This window comes from Sorex araneus, chromosome 1, assembly GCF_027595985.1.
Source record: "Sorex araneus isolate mSorAra2 chromosome 1, mSorAra2.pri, whole genome shotgun sequence".
Lineage (NCBI taxonomy): Eukaryota > Metazoa > Chordata > Mammalia > Eulipotyphla > Soricidae > Sorex > Sorex araneus.
The window spans coordinates 10541885-10551280 of NC_073302.1; the positions used below are offsets into that span (position 1 = coordinate 10541885).

General features: G+C 41.6%; 1 pseudogene; it reads right to left on the bottom strand.

Annotated features, from left to right (window-relative positions):
• Window positions 1–3062: 3062 nt before the first annotated feature.
• Window positions 3063–3523, bottom strand: LOC101546388 (N-alpha-acetyltransferase 10-like; annotated as a pseudogene).
• Between the last annotated feature and the right edge of the window lie 5873 nt (window positions 3524–9396).

The window sequence follows — 9396 nt, forward strand, 5'->3', positions numbered from 1 at the left end:
ATTTACGCAGTACCCATCCAATAAAGGGTTGATATCAAAGATATGCAATGCACTGGTTGAACTTCACAAGAATAAAACTGCCAACCCGATCAAAAAATGGAGTGATGAAATGAACGCAAACAATAAGACAGAGTGAAGGGACATGAAAAAAGCAATCCCGTTCACAATCATGCCTCAGAAAATCAAGTACCTCGGAATCAGTTTAACTAAGGAAGTAAAGGACCTCTACAAAGAAAACTATAAAATGCTACTTCATGAAATAAAAGAGGACGTGAGATAATGGAAACATGTCCTCTGCTCATGGATAAGGAGAATCAACATTGTCCAAATGGCAATACTCTTCAAAGCATTATACAGATTCAATGCGATCCTTATAAGGATAGCCATGAAATTCTTCAAAGAAATGGATCAAGCAATCCTGAATTCATAGGGAACAACAAACGCCCATGGACAGCTAAAACAATTCTTGGGAAAAAGGCGATGGGAAGCATCACCTTCCCCAACCTCAAACTTTACTACAAAGTAGTAGCAACTAAACAGGATGCTACTGGAACAAAGGGAGAGCCACAGACAAATGGAACAGCAAAGAAGTTTAGTGCTTTTTTATATATCTATTTCTCAAGCTATAGATAAAAGGGTTCAGCAAGGGGTAACTATCACATACATCACAGAAGCAGCTATTTCTTTAGCACTGGACATAGCTGGTAAGAAGAATAAGTACACTTCTGAAACGATCCCACAGAATAAACCTACACTGAGGAGATAGGAACCACAGGTAGAAAGGACTTTAAAGAATTTCTTAGCAGACGGATTTTTTAGAACAGTGGCCCATATGCAGATATAAGAGCCTATGATACAAATGAATGGAAGACTTAAAATCACAGCTGCCTCTGCTAATATGGCCAGTTTATTGAGTGAAGTGTATGAACATCTAATCTCCAGCAATTTAGCAAATTCACATCACAGAAGGACATTTGCGAGAAGAGGAGGGTGTGGATCAGTGTGTGTGAAAAACTTATGATCCAGGACCAAGACACTAATGAAATACATCATTCCTGCGTCATGATCGAAGGTTTTGCCTGACCGATGTCGCTGTTGTCCAAAATTTCCAAACGGAATCAGACCACCGTCTCCTTTGTGCGAAATTCTACTTCACGACTGGGGAGAAAGGGCTACAAAGTTTAAGAAGAGAACTCCCAGAATGACCATCAACTGGGAGTTCTTTAGCACTATTGCAGCAATATAGGAAGATGCTGTGGTTGACAACAAGTACAAAGAATACTATCGACTGTTTCAGCACCTCCAGGATTGTGTGAGGAACGCTGAGAGAGAGACACAAAAAGACGCCTGTCTTTGGAAATGCTCGAGCTCATTTGCCAATGTGGTTTGGCCCGAGCCTCAGACAATCTCAAGCTAATATTCGAGCTTGCAAAGCTGTGCAGAGAAGTGATAAAGGAAGACCTCAAAGAGAGAAGAGCAGCAATGTTGGCCCACCTATCCTTCACCAACTATAAGACCAAGATGACTGCCCTTTGATGTCCTGATGGACCTATCACATCTTCCAGAAGGGCAATGGAAAAGGTTATCCACGACTTCTACTCTGATCTCTTTGATAGCCACGTCCACCTCGCCACATACCAAATTCCTCAGGATGGATATGTTGTTCCCGGTGTTCGTTCTCCCTCCCGAAATCCTACATGCCATTTTGTTGGTAAAGAAGCGTATAGCACCAGGTCCAGACAAGGTCAGACCCGAACACCTGAAGAATCTGCTGCCAGTAGTCATCAATACACTGGCTCTTTACACACTACCTGTCTGAATGCAAGTTTCCATCCCAATGGAAAACCATCAGGACCATCCTGTTTGTTGTACAAGAAGGGAGACATCCATGACATCAGCAACTATTGCCCAATCTGCCAGTTGTCCATCGTCTACAAGTTACTCACTCGAGTCATCCTGAATAGGATCGACAGAACACTAGACGAAGGACAAACATGCAAGCAAGTCGGGTTGCACAAAGGATTCTGCATGATTGACCATATCCACATGGTTACCAAGCTCACTGAGGTTTCGCAAGAGTTCAAGATGCCGCTCTGTCTGACGTTCATTGATTTAAAGAAGACCTTTAATTCTGTTGAAACTGAAGCAGTCATTGAAGCCCTAGCCAAACAGGGCATTCAAACTCAGTACATCAAGATCCTCTGTGAGCCATATTACAGATTCACCACCAGGATCTCACCATTATACAAGGAAGTGATCATCAACATAAAGAGTGGGGTTCGGCAGGGTGATACCATTTCACCGAAACTCTTCAGTGCGCCCCTTGAGAATGTCATGTGATCACTGGAATGGGAAAGAATGGGAGTGAAGATAGACGGTTGGCAACTACATCACCTCCACTTCACTGATGACATCAGTCTAATAAGATCAAATATTAACCAAGTGGCATGAAGGCTGGCCGACTTCAACCATGAGTGTGGAAAGGTCAGACTGTAGCTGAATCTCAGGAAGACAATGTTCACGAGAAACGAATTAGTTCCTGACATTCTATTTGCCCTCAATGGAACAAACATCTCCGAAATCAGTAGTTATGTGTACCTATGTTGAGAACTCAACATGACAAACAACCTGGCACCTGAACTATGCAGGCGTAAGAGAGCAGCTTGGAATGCCTTCAAGAGCATCGAAGCTGAGGATGAGAGGATGAAGAACCTCTGGCTCTGGGCACATCTTTTCAACTTCACCATTCTTCCTACACTAACATACACCTCAGAGACCTGGGCCCTACGAAAACAGGATGAGAACTCTATTTGAGTCTCCCAAAGAGGAATCGAAAAAGCTATGGTTTGAATACCACATTTCACTCAAGTGAGAGAAGGAACCTGAAGTTTCAACCTCTGCCGATGATCAAGAATCAGGGATGCTGTCACGTTTGCCAAGGCGTCAAAAATCAGATGGCTGAACACGTAATGCAATTCAGAGACAACTACTGGACTAGAGCTGTTACCGACTGGATTCCACGGGACATCAAAAGAATGCATGGCTGCCCACCTATGAGATGGTCAGACTTCTTTGTCAAAACCTTGAGTGAGGTCCTGCTTCACTGCAAACGTTATCTTCCCCATCGGCATGGTACTTAGGCTCCACCTCGCCAATCTGAATGTTGAGGGTGTTGGAATAGAGGTGCAGGGCGGCCCGGTTACTCATCCTGACATGCAGAGACGCGTATTTGGCGTTGGAGTTCTCTCTCAGGGCCCGCGAGGCCTGGTCCATCAGCTTCTGGGCCTGGCCAGGGCGCCGGTGGGAACGCGTCATGGCCAGGGAGGTGAAGTGTCCATGGGGCACGTCTTCCAGGACCTCTTCCCACGATCTTGCCGTTCTCATCCTCAGTGGTGTAGGAGAGCTGGGGCCAGGGGAGGCCGTGGTAGAAGTAGTAATTCATCTGGTAGTTCACAGGCAGACCCAGCAGGGTACAGTGCTGCATGTTCATCAGGTCCTCGGGCCTCGCGTTTTGAAAATTCATCGCTGGTGGCAGCTCTCAGGCACTGGCAATTGCCCTGAGGCCACGCCCTGGGGCTGCACAGGGAACGGGGTCTGACCTCCCAGCAGGGGAACAGCAGAAGAGGCCCTCTTTGTATTCTTGGAGTGAGCAGACACCATTGGGCTACACTAGCATGCGACAAGGATGAATCTAATGGAGATGTTACTGGCACCCTCTCGAGCAAATCGATGAACAACGGGATGACAAGTGATACACGTGATAGATTCTTTGGCTTTTCTTTCATTGTCATTCACTTTGTAGATCTTTCACTTTTCACCTTTCACCTTTCACTGAGTCTATAATTGTTTATAGATATGTTTTTTGTTTATTGTAAAGAGCCTATAGCTTGCCTTTCTTTCTTTCTCTCTCTTTCTTTCTCACCCTCTGCCTCACTCTCTTTGGTTTTGGCACACCCAACTATGGTAAACACTTACTCCTGACTCTTTGCTTTGGGTAATTCCAGGTAGTGCTTGGGATATTGTAGTCTGGCTGGGAATCAAACCCAGGTCAGATGCACGCAAAGAAAGGTCCACACTCACTGTAACATTGCTCTGGACAATGAGAAACAGTTTTAAAATTGCAGTGTTTGGTGATTGTTGTGATCTTAGGAGCTCCTTTAGCTATATAGGTGTTGTTAACCTGTCATAAATATGGAATTTTTCAATGATCTGTTTTCACTCTAGACTATCTTGTATCTTTATATTAGTTACTAGTGCATATGGTATCATTACACAGTTTTGTCCCTCATATGTCCCTCAAAATTTTGTCTTCATTTATTCTTGCAGGTAAGTTAGTTTCTGTACAGCTCAGACTGGCCTTGCTAAATTATCACTAAATTATGACCGTAGTCTAAATTATCACTCACACTTGTGCCAACTTGCATTCTTTGGAGTGATGGATTTGGAGAGGGTCTCCCTGTTAATATTTGATAGTGATGCAAGAAGAGAGAGAACTTTTGTTTCAATGACTAAGAATGAAAGCAAAACTGGACAGCCGCTTGGCTGTGGAACGAGCAGGATCCAGAGGCAGGTATATGACTTGGGGTTCCAGTGAGTGCTTGCAACCAAGTATCCAGACTGTGAACTAAGCTTTTGCCCCACGCCAGCTAACGAAGGAAATATCCTTCTTCCTTGGTTTTTCTTCCCTCCAGGAGGAGGAGGTGTGGTGTCCGACATTTTATGGGACTTTTGAGCAGGTATGAACTTGGTGGCGCGGGGGGTGGGGCGGGGGAAATGTCCTTTGAACTTGAAACAGCGGGATGCCTGGGCAGTCTTGGGCCGGGGCCGGAGCTCAGGATCAGGCCCAGAATCGACCCGGGTGGCCATGCCTTTGCACAGCCGCTTGGCTGCGGAACGAGCAGGATGCAGAGCCAGCTATATGACTTGTGGTTCCAGCGAGTGCTTGCAACCATGTATCCAGACTGTGAACTAAGCTTTTGCTCCATGCTGCACCAGGAAGAGAAATGATTCAATTTGCAACTTAAATCTCCCTGGATTTAATTACTAAAATACAGAAATTGTAAACTAAGCAGTAGCGGCCGCGCAACTTTTCATCCCTTCATTCTCATCAGTGGAAAACTAATTATCAAATATTTCCTTGTCAATAGGGCTATATTCTTGGGGGATAAATTCCAACAAGAATAGTGAGTTCTGTGTTGAAACTCCAACAACAATAGTGAGTTTTGTGTTGAAATATGGAATGTAATCAAGGTAAAGAGAAAAGGAAGTGAAATTTATCAGTTATGCGGGGAGGGGGGTAGGGGGTGTGTGATGTATACCGGGTTATTTTGGTGGTGGAATATGGGCACTGGTGAAAGGACGGGTGTTTATGCACTGTATAACTGAGACATAAGCCTGAGAACTTTGTAACTTTCCACATGGTGATTCAATAAAATAAATTAAAAAAAAAGAAAAGAAAGCAAGACTGGAAATTATTAGAAAGGAGAGAAAAAGACTCAAGTGGATAAATTGAAACATTTGATCACCACGACAATGGGAATCATTTTTTTAATCTATGTATTAATGATATAAAGACCGTAATTTATATCTATACATGGTTATGCATGAATATACTCATATATGTGTCTACATTTTGTGTACATTATTTTTATATCTTACAAACAAAAGTACAATATGTTTATTGTAAAATACAAAACTTCCATTATCTATGTAATTTACATATATATGTAGATATTTCATAATAACCTTTCAATCAGAAAGTTATGGGTTGTTTTAATTCCTTCCTAATTCATCTTTATCCTGTTGTGCCAGAGCATAAAGAAAGTGCATAAACCTAAAGGCATATCATGTTCAATATCTAGACAAGTAATGCATACATTAGTCACCTGGGTCAAGACAGAAAACTTTTCTGACACCATCAGTATCTGAAATACTATAAGAACAAAAGTTTTCAAAATCGCATCCTAAAACTTATTTAATAAAAAATAAATTCATTTAAAACTATACAATTATTGTAGAGCCATTTCCAGTTTTGGGAAGCTGGGAAGTCACCGTTATTCTTGGGTGGGGATGAACTGATTCAAAAGTCATCTGACAGCGATATGGAGATTCTGAGGAAGGGTATGAATCCATACTTAAGAGGAAATGAAAAGTAAACATTAAAAATTTATGATGGGAATGTCAAAATAAAAAAAACTGAAAACATGATTTCTGTAAGCTTTTTTCCTTTAGCACTCTTTTTACTGGTCAGTCTGGTTAATAAAACCGGTTTTATGTCAGCAGAGTGAGACATGAGAATACCAACGTCTTTGAGATATGTGTGTGTAAACAGGTATATTTGTTATCTCATTCAGACTAAGCTGTTTGACTTGCAGAACATCACCTTATTAGCAAACAACTTTAGTGCTTGTTTTATATCTCTGTTTCTCAGACTGTAGATGAAAGGGTTCAGCATGGGGGTGATTATCATATACATCACAGAAGCAGCCATTTCTTTACTACTAGACATGGATGGCGAAGAAAAAAAGTACACATCTGCAATGGTCCCATAGAATAAAGCCACAACGACGAGATGGGAACCACAGGTAGAAAGGACTTTGAAAAATTTCTTAGCAGAAGGATTTTTCAGGACAGTGGCCCATATGCAGATATATGATACCATGACAAAAGTGAATGGAATACCTACAATCATTCCTCCCTCAATGAATATGACCAGATTAATGAGTGAAGTGTCTGAGCAGGTTAGGTCCAGCAACCTAGTTTCTTCACAGAAGAAATGGCGGATGGTAATATCACCACAGAAGGACACTTGGGACGAGAGCAGGGTGTGTATCAGTGCGTGTGAGGAACTGAAGATCCAGGACCAAGCAACTAATGAGATACACCGTGCCTGCCTCATGATCATGGTGTAGTGGAGTGGCTGACAGATGGCTACATACCTGTCATAGGCCATCACTGCAAGAATAAAATTATCAGTACAAGCAAAAAATAGTAAAAAGTATAACTGAGAAATGCACCCTGTGTAGGGGATGGACTTGTGATTACTCTGCATGTCCACCAACATCTTGGGAACTGTGACAGTTGATAAAAATACGTCATTGAAGGCCAAGACACTGAGGAAGAAGTACATGGGGGTGTGGAGACGAGAGTCTATCCTGATGAGTAGGACGATGAGCAGGTTCCCCAGTATGGTGGTCAGGTATATGACCAGGAAGAGCATCATGAACCAGCCCTGTTGTTCTGGTGGTATAGGGAGACCTTGGAGTAGGAATTCAGAAACTCTGGTCTCATTCTGTTTCTTCATGATGCTCTTCTTTTTTCTGGGAGTCAAAAAGAAGGAAATATTCAGAACCTGAATAGCCATATTATAGCAACATAATTTTTATATGAAAGAGTTGTTATTTTTTGACTAGTCTTTGGTCAAAACTTACATGTATGTATTCATGAATCACCACGTAACATTCGGGTTCTAAAAATACATAACATTTTTCACAATTTGCAAAGTACTTTTCTTCACTGTATCAGTATATCACTGACAACACTCCACCATAGTTGAAGGAGGTAATCTTTGCTGGTTTTTGTATTCAAGGTAAAGAGCAAGATGGCAAGTATTTCTTAGAGACTGAACTACTCAGGGACACTGGTTCGATCTCTCTGTGTTCCTTAAGGTAGATTGTGACTGATTATGTGAGGAGACACCACAATAAACTAATTAACTACAAAAAACAGAGAACCTTGATTTTCATAGGATTTAACTTTTAAAAAAATTTTTTATTGATTCACAGTGAGATATAGTTACAAGCTTTCATGTCTGAGTTACAATCACACAATGATCAAACACCCATCCCTCCACCAGTGCACATTCTCCACCACCAATATCCCCAGTATACCACCACCTTTCCCACCCTCCCACTGCTTCCATGGCAGACAATATTTCCCATACTCTCTCTCGACTATTGGGCATTATGGTTTGCAATGCAGATATTGAGACGTCATCATGTTTGGTCTTTCATCTACTTCCGGCACATAACTCCCATCACTCCCGATCCTCCAACCATCATTTTCTAGTGATCCCTTCTCCATTCCAGCTATCCTCTCTCTGCCCACTCACGAAACAGGCTTCAAACTATAGAGCAATCTTCCTACCCTACTGTCCGTAGGTGTTACTCTCATGTTATGTTATTTAAACTCCACAAATGAGTGCAGTCCTTCTATATCTGTCCCTCTCTTTCCGACTCATTTCACATAGCATGATATTATTCATGTCTATCCAATATAAGCAAATTTCATGACTTCATCTCACCTAACAGCTACATAGTATTGCATTGTGTAGATGTACCAAAGTTTCTTTAACCAGTTGTCTGTTCTTGGGCACATGGGCTGTTTGTAGATTTTGGCTATTGGGAACAGTGCTGCAATGAACATATAGGTACGGATTTCATTTCTACTGTGCTTTTTTGCTCTCTGGGGATATAATACAAAAAGTGGTATTGTGAGGTCAGGATTTAACTTTTGACAATTGTAGCCCTTCACCCAGGAAAAGAGGAACAGACCATGTTCACAAAGAGTGTGAGATACCTGTTTAGACAGGCTTATTTCATAAGACTTCTGTAAGTATTGTCCCAGAATTTGGAGATTTATGAACCTTGAAGGTTTATGACAAAAACATTTAGTTTGAGGAAAGATTATTAGAGTCCCTCTTCTAGACACAACATTGATTATTTGCCAGACACAGGGCTGAATGATTATTGATTACTTTTGAATTTAGCATCTCAATATAGCATTGTGATTGAGACTAAGTCACCTTTTCTTTACCAGTGGAACCTAAGCAAAAGAGATAAATATAGCATTTCAGAATGTGGATTAGACCATTTCTAACCCATTGAGATCCTGAAATCAAAGGAACAAGTCTGCATACTTACCTAGAGGAAGAAAGGCACCTGATCCTGCCTGTTCAATGCAGGAATGTGGCCATCACTGACAGACTCCTGAGTGTCTGTAGGCATAAAGATGGGTCCCATTTACTCACAGATCCCATCAGAGAAATACTGTATTTATCAAACATCATTAATAACTAATAAAAGCAGAAAGCTTGGATGGTTTGCAGAGATAACATAGAGACATAAAAAAGAAAAGCAAATATTACACATCACCGCATCACTGAGTTAGGATTTCAAAACTCCCCCATGCTGACTATGGGGAAACTCAGGAAATTTCTCCTTCTTGCTAGTGACCATATCTATGTCTCTTCATATTCAGCAATCTCATGACTCAGTTTTGATACCTGTTTACAAGTTGAGAATATGGAAGAGATTGAACAAGGGCAGGCTAGATATTTGGTATGAGGGTTCAAATCACCCTAAGAGGGCTCTATATCTGCTTCCTCGGAATCCCCTG